Source organism: Pristiophorus japonicus, chromosome 14, assembly GCF_044704955.1.
Source record: "Pristiophorus japonicus isolate sPriJap1 chromosome 14, sPriJap1.hap1, whole genome shotgun sequence".
In the NCBI taxonomy this organism is placed as follows: domain Eukaryota; kingdom Metazoa; phylum Chordata; class Chondrichthyes; family Pristiophoridae; genus Pristiophorus; species Pristiophorus japonicus.
Genome location: NC_091990.1, coordinates 61,140,671 through 61,156,024, shown reverse-complemented (window position 1 = coordinate 61,156,024; position 15,354 = coordinate 61,140,671). Strand labels below are relative to the sequence as shown.

Genomic DNA, 15,354 nt, shown 5'->3' with positions numbered 1-15,354 from the left:
AGTCTCTCTCTCGCTCTCTCTCTCTCTCCACCCCCCAGTCTCTCTCTCTCGCTCTCTCTCCTCTCCACCCCCCAGTCTCTCTCTCGCTCTCTCTCTCTCCACCCCCCAGTCTCTCTCTCGCTCTCTCTCTCTCCACCCCCAGTCTCTCTCTCTCCACCCCCCAGTCTCTCTCTCCACCCCCCAGTCTCTCTCTCTCCACCCCCAGTCTCTCTCTCTCCACCCCCCAGTCTCTCTCTCTCTCCACCCCCCAGTCTCTCTCTCTCTCCACCCCCCAGTCTCCTCTCTCTCCCCCAGCTCTCTCTCTCTCCACCCCCCAGTCTCTCTCTCTCTCTCTCTCTCTCTACCCCCCAGTCTCTCTCTCTCTCTCCTCTTCCTCCCTCTCTCTCTCTCCACCCCCCAGTCTCTCTCTCTCTCTCTCTCTCCACCCCCCAGTCTCTCTCTCTCTCTCTCTCTCTCTACCCCCAGTCTCTCTCTCTCTCCCCCCTCTCTCTCTCTCTCTCCACCCCCCAGTCTCTCTCTCTCTCTCTCTCCACCCCCCAGTCTCTCTCTCTCTCTCTCTCTCTCTCTCTCTCCACCCCCCAGTCTCTCTCTCTCTCTCTCTCTCCCCCCCTCTCTCTCTCTCTCTCTCTCTCCCACCCCCCAGTCTCTCTCTCTCTCTCTCTCTCCACCCCCCAGTCTCTCTCTCTCTTCTCTCTCTCCACCCCCCAGTCTCTCTCTCTCTCTCTCTCTCTCTCTCCTCTTCTCTCCACCCCCCAGTCTCTCTCTCTCCTCTCTCTCTCTCTCTCCACCCCCCAGTCTCTCTCTCTCTCTCTCTCTCCACCCCCAGTCTCTCTCTCCTCTCTCTCTCCACCCCCCAGTCTCTCTCTCGCTCTCTCTCTCCACCCCCAGTCTCTCTCTCGCTCTCTCTCCACCCCCCAGTCTCTCTCTCGCTCTCTCTCTCCACCCCCCAGTCTCTCTCTCGCTCTCTCTCTCACCCCCCAGTCTCTCTCTCGCTCTCTCTCTCCACCCCCCAGTCTCTCTCTCGCTCTCTCTCTCCACCCCCAGTCTCTCTCTCGCTCTCTCTCTCACCCCCCAGTCTCTCTCTCGCTCTCTCTCTCCACCCCCCAGTCTCTCTCTCTCTCTCTCTCTCTCCCCCTCTCTCCTCTCTCCCTCTCTCTCTCTCTCTCCACCCCCCAGTCTCTCTCTCTCTCTCTCTCTCTCTCTCTCTCCACCCCCCAGTCTCTCTCTCTCTCTCTCTCTCTCTCTCCACCCCCCAGTCTCTCTCTCTCTCTCTCTCTCTCTCCACCCCCCAGTCTCTCTCTCTCTCTCTCTCTCCACCCCCCAGTCTCTCTCTCTCTCTCTCTCTCTCTCCACCCCCCAGTCTCTCTCTCTCTCTCTCTCTCTCCACCCCCCAGTCTCTCTCTCTCTCTCTCTCTCTCCACCCCCAGTCTCTCTCTCTCCACCCCCCAGTCTCTCTCTCTCCACCCCCAGTCTCTCTCTCTCCACCGCCCAGTCTCTCTCTCTCCACCGCCCAGTCTCTCTCTCTCCACCCCCCAGTCTCTCTCTCTCCACCCCCCAGTCTCTCTCTCTCCACCCCCCAGTCTCTCTCTCTCTCCACCCCCCAGTCTCTCTCTCTCTCCACCCCCCAGTCTCTCTCTCGCTCTCTCTCTCCAACCCCCAGTCTCTCTCTTGCTCTCTCTCTCTCCACCCCCCAGTCTCTCTCTCTCGCTCTCTCTCTCACTCCACCCCCCCCAGTCTCTCTCTCTCTCTCTCCACCCCCCAAGTCTCTCTCCCTCTACCCCACCAGTCTCTCTCCCTCTCTCTCTCTCTCCTTCCCCCCGTCTCTCTCCCTTCCCTTCCCCTCCCCAAGTCTCTCTCTCTCCACCCCCCCGGCTCTCTCTCTCCCCCCTCCAGTCTCTCCTCTCTCTGCCTCCCCCCCAGGCGCTCGCTCTCGCTCTCGCTCTCTCTCTCTCTCTCCCGCGGTCGGAAACTCCCTTTGTACAAACGGCTCTGACCCGGAGAAAATCTATGATAGTACCTGTTGGTCCCAGAACGACGTAAGGTTCCGCTCTGAGCCCTTCACTCGCTGTGCAGCGCACGGGGACCTGTCTTCCAGGTACGGACGCATCTGCTGGAGTCACATGGGCCTGGGTCACCAATCACGATCTAGTATTCTCATTTGATAAAAATGGGAACTCCATTTGTATTAGTTCCATTACTGTCAATGGGACTAACCCACTAAAACAAGAAAACAGCACAATAAATAATAAAAACACCTCACATATTTAAAATTAGTTGAAATTAAATGTAATTAAATGTTTTAGAAAAAAATATGTTTTGGAATTTTTTTTATATGTTTTAATAGGGTTAAAACTAAATTCACCATAATGGACAGGGTTTTTAATATAAAATGCATGATTAAATTTAATGTTTCTATTGTTTAAAAGTGTTACGCTGGTAAAAGTAAGCTATGTGCCTGCTTTCACCAGGTGTAAATGTTTGAAGGACATTCGCTGGGCAAATAGGCCAATTTCTGCTGCGTGGGTGTCCTTCTCCAGGGATGCATAGAATTTCTCAAAAACATTTTTGACAGATCGGAAAAGCCAGTTTTGGGCGCGTGCGCATTGCGCCCCGAGACACGGCTTTTGTGAGTCTACCCCCGGCGAAGCTGGAATTCACCGCCCATCATTTTTAGTCTAAATACTCAATTTTGTTAATAATTACAAACATCTTCATTTTATCGATGATTATATTCCTATAATCTCATTACAATCACTGTTTTATTTTACCTTGAAAACTTTACCTTTAGTTTTATTTATTTAAAGAACTCGGTGAAACAAGTGGAGGTACATCTGAGATTCTCATTCCTATTTTTCTCTGAGACCCAAGGGGGGCAAAATTATGGCCGGAGGCTTCCTGTGGGTAACCGGAAACATTTTTACGAAAATACCTGGTGTTCTCGGAGGGATGTAGGATTGCGGGCGGAGGCCTAGATTCGCAGTCCAGCGCACGGGAACATGTCTTCCAGGATCGTATTCATATCCTTGGAACATGTGGGCCTGGGCCACCAATGAACATCTAGTCTTCTCATTGAAAATAATGGGAACTCCTTCTGTATGAGCTCCTATTACTTCTCTTCTTCTGAGGCAGTCCCTCAGAGTCGAGGATGACTTGCTTCCACACTAATATGAGTTCTCAGGTGACTGATGAGTCCAATGCGGGACCTACAGTCTCTGTCACAGGTGGGGCAGATGGTGGTTGGAGGAACGGGAGGTTGGGGAACCTGGGTTATCATGTGCTCCGTCCCCTGTTGACGCTTGGCTTCTATTTGCTCCCGGTGAAGAGACTCGAGATGTTCAGCGCCTTCCCGGATGCTCTTCCTCCACTTTCAGCGCTCTTGGACCAGGGATTCCCAGGTGTCGGTGGGGATGTTGCACTTTATCAAGGAGGCTTTGAGGGTGTCCTTGAAACGATTCCCCTGCCCACCTGAGGCCCGCTTGTCATGTAGGAGTTCTGAGTAGAGCGCTTGCTTTGGGAGTCTCGCATTGGGCAGGCAGACAATGTGACCCATCTATCGGAGCTGATCGAGTGTGATCAGTGCTTCGATGCTGGGGATGTTGGCCTGAGCGAGAACACTGACGTTGCTGTGCCTATCCTTCCAATGGATTTGCAGGATCTTGTGGAGGCAACGGTGGTGGTACTTCTCCAGTACTTTGAGGTGCCTGCTGTATATCATCATCACAGGCAGTCCCTCGGAATCGAGGAAGACTTGCTTCCACTCTTAACATGAGTTCTTAGGTGGCTGTACAGTCCAATACGAGAACCACAGTCCCTGTCACAGGTGGAGCAGATAATCGTTGAGGGAAGGGGTGGGTGGGACTGGTTTGCCGCACGCTCCTTCTGCTGCCTGCGCTTGATTTCTGCATGCTCTCGGCGTTGAGACTCGAGGCGCTCAGCGCCCTCCCGGATGCTCTTCCTCCACTTTGCCCATGGTCGTTGCCCATCTCTGAAGCATACAGAAAGACAGGTATCACTACTGCTCTGTAGACCATGAGCTTGGTGCTGGGTTTGAGGTTCTGATGTTCAAACATTCTCTTCCTTAGATGACTAAAGGCTGCACTGGCACATTGAAGTGTTGGACTTCGTCATCAACATCTGCCCTTGTTGACAGTAGGCTCCCAAGGTATAGAAAATGGTCTACATTGTCCAAGGCCTCGTCATGGATTTTGATAATCAGGGGGGAAGTGCTGTGTGGCGGGGTCAGGTTGATAGAGGACCTTTGTCATCGGGATGTTTAGTGTGAGGTCCATGCTCTCGTACGCCTGACGATGGTTTGGAGTTCGGCCTCTGAGTGTGCATAGATGCAAGCTGCGTCTGAATACTGTAATTCAATGACAGAGGATGGGACGCCCTTGGATCTGGACTGGAGGCGAAGGAGGTTGAACAGTTTCCTGTTTGTTCTGTGGATTAACTCCACTCCAGCAGGGAGCTTGCTGAGTGTAAGATGGAGCATTGCAGCAAGGAAGATCGAGAAGAGCTTTGGTGTGATGACACAGCCTTGCTTGACCACGGTCCAGATATGAATTGGGTCTGTGGTGGATCCATTGGTCAGGATCATGGCTTGCATGTCATCGTGAAGCAGGCAAACTTTTGAGGGCAGACGAATTTGAGGAAGACATTCCAAAATCCGTCACGGTTGACTGTGTTGAAGGCCGGGTGAAGTTGAAGAAGGCCATGTACAAGGGTTGGTGCTGTTCCCTGCATTTCTCTTTTATTTTCCATGCAGTGACGATCATGCCCATTGTGCCTCTTAGTGGGCGGAATCCGCATTGTGACTCTGGGAGAAGTTCTCCTGCCACAGGGAGAAGGTGCTTGAGGAGGATTCTTGCAATGTCTTTCCTTGTGGCAGACAGCAGGGAGACTCCTCTGTAATTACCGCAATCATATTGTCCCCTTTCTTGAAGATGGTCACGATTACGGCATCTCTGAGATCCCCTGGCATGCTTTCCTCCTTCCAAATAAAATAAATTAGTTCATGTATTCACGCCAATAGTGCTTCTCCGCCATGCTTTAGTGCTTCAGCGGGGATTCCATCTGCTCCTGAGGCCTTGTTGTTCATTGATTGTCGGATGACCTTTTCAACCTCGTGCTGGGCTAGGGTTGTGCTGAGATGATAGAAACATAGAAAATAGGTGTAGGAGTAGGCCATTCGGCCCTTCTAGCCTGCACCGCCATTCAATGAGTTCATGGCTGAACATGCAACTTCAGTACCCCATTCCTGCTTTCTCACCATACCCCTTGATTCCCCTAGTAGTAAGGACTTCATCTAACTCCTTTTTGAATATATTTAATGAATTGGCCTCAACAACTTTCTGTGGTAGAGAATTCCACAGGTTCACCACTCTCTGGGTGAAGAAATTCCTCCTCATCTCAGTCCTAAATGGCTTCCCCCTTATCCTTAGACTGTGTCCCCTGGTTCTGGACTTCCCCAACATTGGGAACATTCTTCCTGCATCTAACCTGTCTAACCCCGTCAGAATTTTAAACGTTTCTATGAGGTCCCCTCTCATTCTTCTGAACTCCAGTGAATACAAGCCCAGTTGATTCAGTCTTTCTTGATAGGTCAGTCCCGCCATCCCGGGAATCAGTCTGGTGAACCTTCGCTGCACTCCCTCAATAGCAAGAATGTCCTTCCTCAGGTTAGGAGACCAAAACTGTACACAATACTCCAGGTGTGGCCTCACCAAGGCCCTGTACAATTGTAGCAATACCTCCCTGTCCTTGTACTCAAATCCCCTCGCTATGAAGGCCAACATGCCATTTGTTTTCTTAACCGCCTGCTGTACCTGCATGCCAACCTTCAATGACTGATGTACCATGACACCCAGGTCTCTTTGCACCTCCCCTTTTCCTAATCTGTCACCATTCAGATAATAGTCTGTCTCTCTGTTTTTACCACCAAAGTGGATAACCTCACATTTATCCACATTATACTTCATCTGCCATGCATTTGCCCACTCACCTAACCTATCCAAGTCACTCTGCAGCCTCATAGCATCCTCCTTGCAGCTCACACTGCCACCCAACTTAGTGTCATCTGCAAATTTGGAGATACTACATTTAATCCCCTCGTCTAAATCATTAATGTACAGTGTAAACAGCTGGGGCCCCAGCACAGAACCTTGCGGTACCCCACTAGTCACTGCCTGCCATTCTGAAAAGTCCCCATTTACTCCTACTCTTTGCTTCCTGTCTGACAACCAGTTCTCAATCCATGTCAGCACACTACCCCCAATCCCATGTGCTTTAACTTTGCACATTAATCTCTTGTGTGGGACCTTGTCGAAAGCCTTCTGAAAGTCCAAATATACCACATCAACTGGTTCTCCCTTGTCCACTCTACTGGAAACATCCTCAAAAAATTCCAGAAGATTTGTCAAGCATGATTTCCCTTTCACAAATCCATGCTGACTTGGACCTATCATATTACCTCTTTCCAAATGCACTGCTATGGCATCCTTAATAATTGATTCCATCATTTTACCCACTACCGATGTCAGGCTGACCAGTCTATAATTCCCTGTTATCTCTCTCCCTTCTTTTTTAAAAAGTGGGGTTACATTGGCTACCCTCCACTCCATAGGAACTGATCCAGAGTCAATGGAATGTTGGAAAATGACTGTCAATGCATCCACTATTTCCAAGGCCACCTCCTTAAGTACTCTGGGATGCAGTCCATCAGGCCCTGGGGATTTATCGGCCTTCAATCCCATCAATTTCCGCAACACAATTTCCCGACTAATAAGGATTTCCCTCAGTTCCTCCTCCTTACTAGACCCTCCGACCCCTTTTATATCCGGAAGGTTGTTTGTGTCCTCCTCAGTGAATACCGAACCAAAGTACTTATTCAATTGGTCCGCCATTTCTTTGTTCCCCGTTATGACTTCCCCTGATTCTGACTGCAGGGGACCTACGTTTGTCTTTACTAACCTTTTTCTCTTTACATATCTATAGAAACTTTTGCAATCCGTCTTAATGTTCCCTGCAAGCTTCTTCTCGTACTCCATTTTCCCTGCCCTAATCAAACTATTTGTCCTCCTCTGCTGAGTTCTAAATTTCTCCCAGTACCCCGGGTTCGCTGCTATTTCTGGCCAATTTGTATGCCACTTCCTTGGCTTTAATACTATCCCTGATTTCCCTTGATAGCCACGGTTGAGCCACCTTCCCTTTTTTATTTTTACGCCAGACAGGAATGTACAATTGTTGTAGTTCATCCATGCGGTCTCTAAATGTCTGCCATTGCCCATCCACAGTCAACCCCTTCAGTATCATTCGCCAATCTATCCTAGCCAATTCACGCCTCATACCTTCAAAGTTACCCTTTTTTAAGTTCTGGACCATGGTCTCTGAATTAACTGTTTCATTCTCCATCCTAATGCAGAATTCCACCATATTATGGTCACTCTTTCCCAAGGGGTCTCGCACAATGAGATTGCTAATTAATCCTTTCTCATTACACAACACCCAGTCTAAGATGGCCTCCCCCCTAGTTGGTTCCTCAACATATTGGTCTAAAAAACCATCCCTTATGCACTCCAGGAAATCCTCCTCCACCATATTGCTTCCAGTTTGGTTAACCCAATCTATGTGCATATTAAAGTCACCCATTATAACTGATGCACCTTTATTGCACGCACTCCTAATTTCATGTTTGATGCCCTCCCCAACATCACTACTACTGTTTGGAGGTCTGTACACAACTCCCACTAACGTTTTTTGCCCTTTGGTATTCTGCAGCTCTACCCATATAGATTCCACATCATCCAAGCTAATGTCCTTCCGAACTATTGCCTTAATTTCCTCCTTAACCAGCAATGCTACCCCACCTCCTTTTCCTTTTATTCTATCTTTCCTGAATGTTGAATACCCCTGGATGTTGAGTTCCCAGCCCTGATCATCCTGGAGCCACGTCTCCGTAATCCCAATCACATCATATTTGTTAACATCTATTTGCACAGTTAATTCATCCCCCTTATTGCGGATACTCCTTGCAGTAAGACACAAAGCCTCCAGGCTTGTTTTTTTAACACCCTTTGTCCTTTTAGAATTTTGCTGTACAGTGGCCCTTTTTGTTCTTTGCCTTGGGTTTCTCTGCCCTCCACTTTTCCTCATCTCCTTTCTGTCTTTTGCTTTTGCCTCCTTTTTGTTTCCCTCTGTCTCCCTGCATTGGTTCCCATCCCCCTGCCATATTAGTTTAAATCCTCCCCAACAGCACTAGCAAACACTCCCCCTAGGACATTGGTTCCGGTGCTGCCCAGGTGCAGACCATCCGGTTTGTACCGGTCCCACCTCCCCCAGAACCGGTTCCAATGCCCCAGGAATTTGAATCCCTCCCTGCTGCACCACTGCTCAAGCCACGTATTCATCTGCGCTATCCTGCGATTCCTACTCTGACTATCACGTGGCACTGGTAGCAATCCCGAGATTACTACTTTTGAGGTCCTACTTTTTAATTTAGCTCCTAGCTCCTTAAATTCGTTTCGTAGGACCTCATCCCTTTTTTTACCTATGTCGTTGGTACCAATGTGCACCACGACAACTGGCTGATCTCCCTCCCTTCTTAGAATGTCCTGCACCCGATCCGAGACATCCTTGACCCTTGCACCAGGGAGGCAACATACCATCCTGGAGTCTCGGTTGCGGCCGCAGAAACGCCTATCTATTCCCTTTACAATTGAATCCCCTATCACTATCGCTCTACCACTCTTTTTCCTGCCCTCCTGTGCAACAGAGCCAGCCACGGTGCCATGAACTTGGCTGCTGCTGCACTCCCCTGATGAGTCATCCCCCTCAACAGTACCCAAAGCAGTGTATCTGTTTTGCAGGGGGATGACCACAGGGGACTCCTGCACTACCTTCCTTGCACTACTCTTCCTGCTGGTCTTCCATTCCCTAGCTGGCTGTGGACCCTTCTCCTGCGGTAAGACCAACTCACTACACGTGATACTCACGTCATTCTCAGCATCGTGGATGCTCCAGAGTGAATCCACCCTCAGCTCCAACTCCGCAACGCGGACCATCAGGAGTTTGAGGTGGATACACTTCCTGCAGATATAGTCGTCAGGGACACTGGTGTCGTCCCTGAGTTCCCACATGGTACAGGAGGAACATAACACCCGACCGAGCTCTCCTGCCATGACTTAACCCTTAGATACACTTAAATTGGCAACAACAATGTTAAAAATTACTCACTGTTATAGAAGAGAAAAAGAAAAGAGAAAAAGAGAAAAACTACTCACCAATCACCAGCCAATCACTTACCCTCTTGGCTGTGATGTCACCTTTTGATTTCTTTCTACTTCTTTTTTGCCTCCTCTCCCCGCTGTAGCTGCACAGGTATGCCTCTCGCTGCCGCTGGGCCTTTATAGGCCTCACCAACCACGCACTCCCGCCTCTCGGACTGCCGCCGCCTCTCGCTGCCTTGGGCCTTTATAGGCCTCACCAACCACGCACTCCCGCCTCTCGGACTGCCGCCGCCTCTTGGCTCTGCTTTATTTAGGCCCAAAGTGCCTGACTCTCAAAATGGCTGGCCTTTTATACCTGAGCAGCACCATGTGCGTGCTGCTAAGTGGCCTCCAACAAAGATGCCACCTGGTGGCTACAAACAGAATGTACATACATGACAGAAAGGAAGAAAGAAAGGAAGGAAGGAAGGAAGAAAGGAAAACTTGCATTTATATAGTGCTTTTCACGACCACCGGATGTCTCAAAGTGCTTTACAGTGGAATAGTTTTGGAGTGTAGTCACTGTTGTAATGCGGGAAACGCGACAACCAATTCGTGCACAGCAAGCTCCCACAAACAGCAATGTGATAATGACCAGATAATCTTTTTTTTTTTGTTATGTTGATTAAGAGATAAATATTGGCCAGGACACCTGGGATAGCTCGCTGCTTTTCTTCGAAATAGTGCCGTGGGATCTTTTACCTCCACCTGAGCGGGGCAGATGGGGCTCAATAGAAGCTCGAGGAACAGCATCTCATCTTTCGGTTACACTTTCAAGCCTTTTGGACTCAGCACTGAGTTCAACAATTTCAGATGATACCCATCGCTCCTAGCTTTTCAGAGAGCAGGTGCTGGTAATGGTTCTGTTGTTGCCATTTGCAGCTCCTCTAGACCCATCTTTTGTTTCTTAACATGACCCATTACCATCTCCCTTTGCCTCGCACCATCATCCCTTTATCATTTAATCTCTCCTGCCTTCCACCCTATCACAGACCTTCCCTTTTGTGCTTCCCTCCCCTTCTCCTTTCCCTGCCTCTGTACTTGCCTTAAACTGGTCTCATCTCTAACTTTTTCCAGTTCTGACGAAGGGTCATCGAACTGAAACGTTAATGCTGTTTCTCTCTCCACAGATGCTGCCTGACCCGCTGAGTATTTCCAGCATTTTCTGTTTTTATTTCAGATTTCCAGCATCCGCAGTATTTTGCTTCTGTATAGGTCGGGGAAACTTGGAGTTAGTGGCCGCAGTATAGCTAGATTTAGTGTAAGAATTGAAATGGAACATTCAAGGACAAGCATAGGTTGACTGTAAAATATCTCACTTTATATATAGCCTACAGGCATTTACTGTAGTAACTACACGTCATTGTCACACAGACACTGTGCTTCCTGTAACAGTGTGCAGTCTATGCTCACTGTCAGAGCGTGCAGACTATTGATATATCACCTTTAATTTGGGTGAACTCCCCCTTTAAGACCTTCTGACAAGTAATGCTGGAAAAGAGTAAAAAACTATAGCATCTTCCTGTAACCTTGAAGTGCCTGGAGCCATAGAGATGACAAATATGTCATTTAATGGATACAGGTGTCCTTCAGTGTGATAAGTTTCTGTCAGTGTGAACTGGCTGATTAAATTCCAAAAGTTATATAAAGGCTGTATTGGGCACTTAGGTCCAATATTGCAATATTACTGACATTGGTGCATTGTCCTCTGAATACAAGCTCGCATTACTTGAGCAGATACATCAGACCAGCTGTCAAATGCAGGAAAATGATGTCTTTGGCATGCATGCATTTCTGAAGGCAAGAGTTTGATTAACTGGCAGGATGACAGCTTGTACTGTGAATCCATCAAACAGACGCAGTTCTTTGTCTGAGGAACAGACTGTTTTTAATATTTACACTTCAGAAAACAATAGTTTGATAAACTGCCTGACTAACATTGTCCACATTCATCACTGAACTATCCTTTAATACAGCTCATTGCATAAGTAAGATCACCTCTGGTGTACACTCTAGGGAACGACCACAAACCCTGATCATATGCAACACTCGAATACTGAACGCAAAAATGAAAGAGGCCATGGCCGATATATGCAGCCATGGAGAGATGTCGTTATATGGGTGGATCTGGCTCCTTGGTGATAGAATGGGGGTATATCTGGTGATATAAAGGGGGTATATCTGTTGTCTGGTGATATAATGGGGGTATATCTGGTGATGTACTGGGGGTATATCTGGTGATATAATGGGGGTATATCAGTTGTCTGGTGATATAATGGGGGTATATCTGGTGTTGTACTGGGGGTATATCTGGTGATATAATGGGGGTATATCTGTTGTCTGGTGATATAATGGGGGTATATCTGGTGATGTACTGGGGGTATATCTGGTGATGTACTGGGGGTATATCTGTTGTTTGGTGATGCACTGCAGGTATATCTGTTGTCTGGTGATGTACTGGGGGTATATCTGGTGATATAATGGGGGCATATCTGTTGTCTGGTGATGTACTGGGGGTATATCTGGTGATGTACTGGGGGTATATCTGTTGTTTGGTGATGTACTGCAGATATATCTGTTGTCTGGTGATGTACTGGGGGCATATCTGGTGATGTAATGGGGGTATATCTGCTTCAGTCGATGTATAACGGGGGCGAATGTAGTTCAATTGGGATATAATGAGATGTATCTGGCTCACTGGTGATATAATAGGAATGCATATAGTTCCTTAGTGATTCAATCGGACTATATCTGGTTCCATTGGATATACTAGGAATGTCTCTGGTCCCATGCAAATATAAAGGATGTGTATCTAGTTCCTTTGTAATACAATGGGAGTTTATCTGATTCCCTAGTTATGTCAAATGTGTGCATGTTTCTCATTGGTTATATTTTGGGGATAATTCCTGATAATAATGGTAGTCTATCTGGTTATCTGGTGATACAATGGAGGTTTACTGATTACATGGTTATATTCTGGAGAAGTACTGGTTAACTTGTGCCATAGTGACTCTTAACTGTTCGAATCACGGCTTGCATGTCATCATGAAGCAGGCGGAGGATGATGACAAATTTTTGAGGACATACGAATTTGAGGAGACTCCATAATCCCTCATGGTTGACAGAGTCAAAGGCCTTTGTGAGGTCAAAGAAGGCCATGTACAGAGGTTGATGCTGCTCCCTACATTATTCTTGAATTTGTCGCATGGTGAAGATCATGGGCTAGAACGTCTACTTTTTTTGCATGCTTAACGCACACTTAACGGCCATTTTACCGCTGAAATGACGTATAACGCCCATATAAGTGCCCATTTTGCCACAAAATGGAAACTGACAGGCCTTTTAAGGAAACTTATCGGCGAGCGTTACTTTCCCCATGTGCTTGACGCCAGGAAAAAATATTACCGGCCACCCACTTTTTTTGGACGGAATCATCAGAATGGGTGAAATCAACGCCCATAATATCGCCTAGCGTTAGTTTCCGCACGGAATTAACGCCGAGATTCAATATTAACGCCCGCCCACTGTTTTTTGTCGTAAAGAGCATATTTACCCAAACTAGCGACCATGAGATTGCCCAGCTTCAATTTCACCACCTCACACACATAGCGCCCACAATATCGCTCACCCAAAAAACCACCCACAAAAAGTGGAACTAACCAGGACGGACGGCAACAGTGTGCTGGCATTTATTAAATCCCACTCTTACATGAGGAACTTATATCTTAACAATTTGCCTGAAAGAGCGTTGATATGAATGACAATGCTGACACACTACTGTGTGTTTGCAGCTCAGATGTCAATGGTGCCCATCACCTTGGAGCCAGTTAAAGTTTATGTTGATTGATGTAAAGTTGTATTTAACCCTTTCATGGAATCACCAATGTGTAATGGTGCAGCGATCTGAGACAATGTACAACAAGGTTATGTACAATAACAAAAGTTTAATACCAACATTGGTCTGAAATCATAAGTATCACAGCCAATAACACCCAACCCCCGCATACCCCCCACTTTTTCCACCATTGACATGTTCAACATGTCCAGCAACACAGAATACAAAGGCAAAGCAGGAGCGTGGTCTCCAGCCCCCATAAATTGCAACAAATTACATACACCCAGATGGAGATATAACACAGCCATCACCTGCGGACATGCACCTCACTTTCCTTCCCAACTCCCCTTCTTCTCCCCACCTCTACCCCTTCCCCTCCTCGCTCCATGGCGCCTGGCCGAGGAACTCCTCAGGCGGTGCCTCATTGGGGGCGATGAAGGCAGATACGGTCATTGCACGTGTACGGGAGCGGGGGCTGTCGAGGGGGCAACATTCTCTGATGCAGAAGCAGGATCTTGGTTCTTGCTCTCATCTGTCGTTCGCAGTGGTGGTGCGGAACCTAGGGGTGGAGTGCTGCGCTCGGGGACCACTGGGAGGCCTGTGCCAGCAGTGTTACTGGCTATTGCATCCAGGACCTCCGCTATGCGTGGAATGTACTCGGTGATAGTGGCCAGCTGTCGGGATATGCCCCCAATGCTTCGCTGAGCTGGTCACCAATGTCTAGATTCCTCCTGGACAATTGTACCATCTCTCCGCTCTCATGTCGCACTCGTGGAACAGACCTGCCACGTCCACGAGGCCTCCACGGGGTCGGTGCCATCCTGGGGACAAACGGGGAGGTGCTTGGGGCCGGCATCTCCAGAGTGGAGGCGGGGAATGACTAGAGGACCACTAGATGGCCTTGGGGTGGAATGGCTTCTGGAGTGTGGCGATGCAGATTATTCGAAGTCCGTGCTCTCATCCAAAGAGAACAGACCCAGCGGATTGACGGGCGAGAATCGGAGCTCCTCAGCACCAGATATAGGATCGTCCGTCGACTCCTGCCCCGCGCCCTCCTTTCTAGCCTCCATGGTCTTGCCCTGGGGCCACACTGCTGGCTGAGCTGCAAAACACAAATGAGGTTGTTAGAGGAGAAAGGGTTGCTAGGGCCACAAGGTGAGTCCAGCGCTACTCACAGCATATGCACAACAAAAGCACCACCGCTCTCAAAATCATCGCAGATATCACATTTCATGACCATCAACACATTGTGCATCGCAATCATTTTCATTAGGCCAGCATTATTTCTATGACAATTTTAGAAATGATCTATCATATATGATTGTTTAGATATGAGTGGGTGTGGCATTGATAGAATTTATATGATGCAATGGTGTGAGCTTTACTCACGTGGAATCACTTCAGGGTCTGCAGATACATCCGTGGCTGTCCGGGGTTGCTTCCCCACGAATGCCAGCACACGCTCCTCCATGTCAGTGATGTCACTGATGACTGGTGGCCCCCCCCACCCGTTCGCCTCTGCACGGACCTCATCGTCGATAGCTTCTTCTGTAAAAGGTGACAGGACAACATGGCATGAGATCATTGCGGGATATCATTGCTAGGTACTGTCACAGAGACTGATACAACACATAACATTCAGATGTAATCATGATTATAATGATAATTATCATTCTTTAACTAAAGATGTACACCGTGACCGCAGGCTTTGAGTAAAACATTCCCGGTAAAAGTGAAAGACCTCACATCTGCTGATAGTCACTCATGACTGTTACAAATCAAATTATATAAATACATAAGTACATGTAACTCAATGTAATACTTACTCTTGCTGATCCCACGAGGTCGTTCCATCGTTTGCGGCATTGGTTGCCATCACGCACCTCGTTGGTCGCTGATGAGACCACCTCTGCTATCTCGGTCCATATCTTCTGGTATGCCTTTGGGGTGGGCTTCCCACGCCCTCCCTGTGTCAAATCACCGCAGCGTGACTCGACCTCCTGCAGGAGGGAGGCATTTGCCTCATCCGAGAACCTCCTTGCTCTTTTGCGCTCTCCAATGTGCTCCTCTCCCAGCTCACTGCTCTCTCCAGCGTCAATCTCCATAGCGTGCAGTGATGCCTCCTCCTCTCTCTCTCCATTATAGGCCAAATTCGGGCAAATATGTGGCTGATAACAGCTAATTTTTGTTTGCCTACTTTCTGTGAAGCTCTAAACTCTCCCTCCTTCCTCCCAAAGCAGCCACACTACACCCAGT

General features: G+C 48.3%; 1 long non-coding RNA gene across 1 annotated transcript in view; it reads right to left on the bottom strand.

The window, feature by feature from the left end:
• Positions 1 to 2,101, bottom strand: part of LOC139279404 (uncharacterized) — an 11,525-nt gene extending 9,424 nt beyond the window's left edge. The window contains exon 1 of the long non-coding RNA XR_011596466.1: positions 2,018 to 2,101. This is a non-coding gene — a long non-coding RNA (uncharacterized lncRNA). The remainder of the gene's footprint in view (positions 1 to 2,017) is intronic.
• Between the last annotated feature and the right edge of the window lie 13,253 nt (positions 2,102 to 15,354).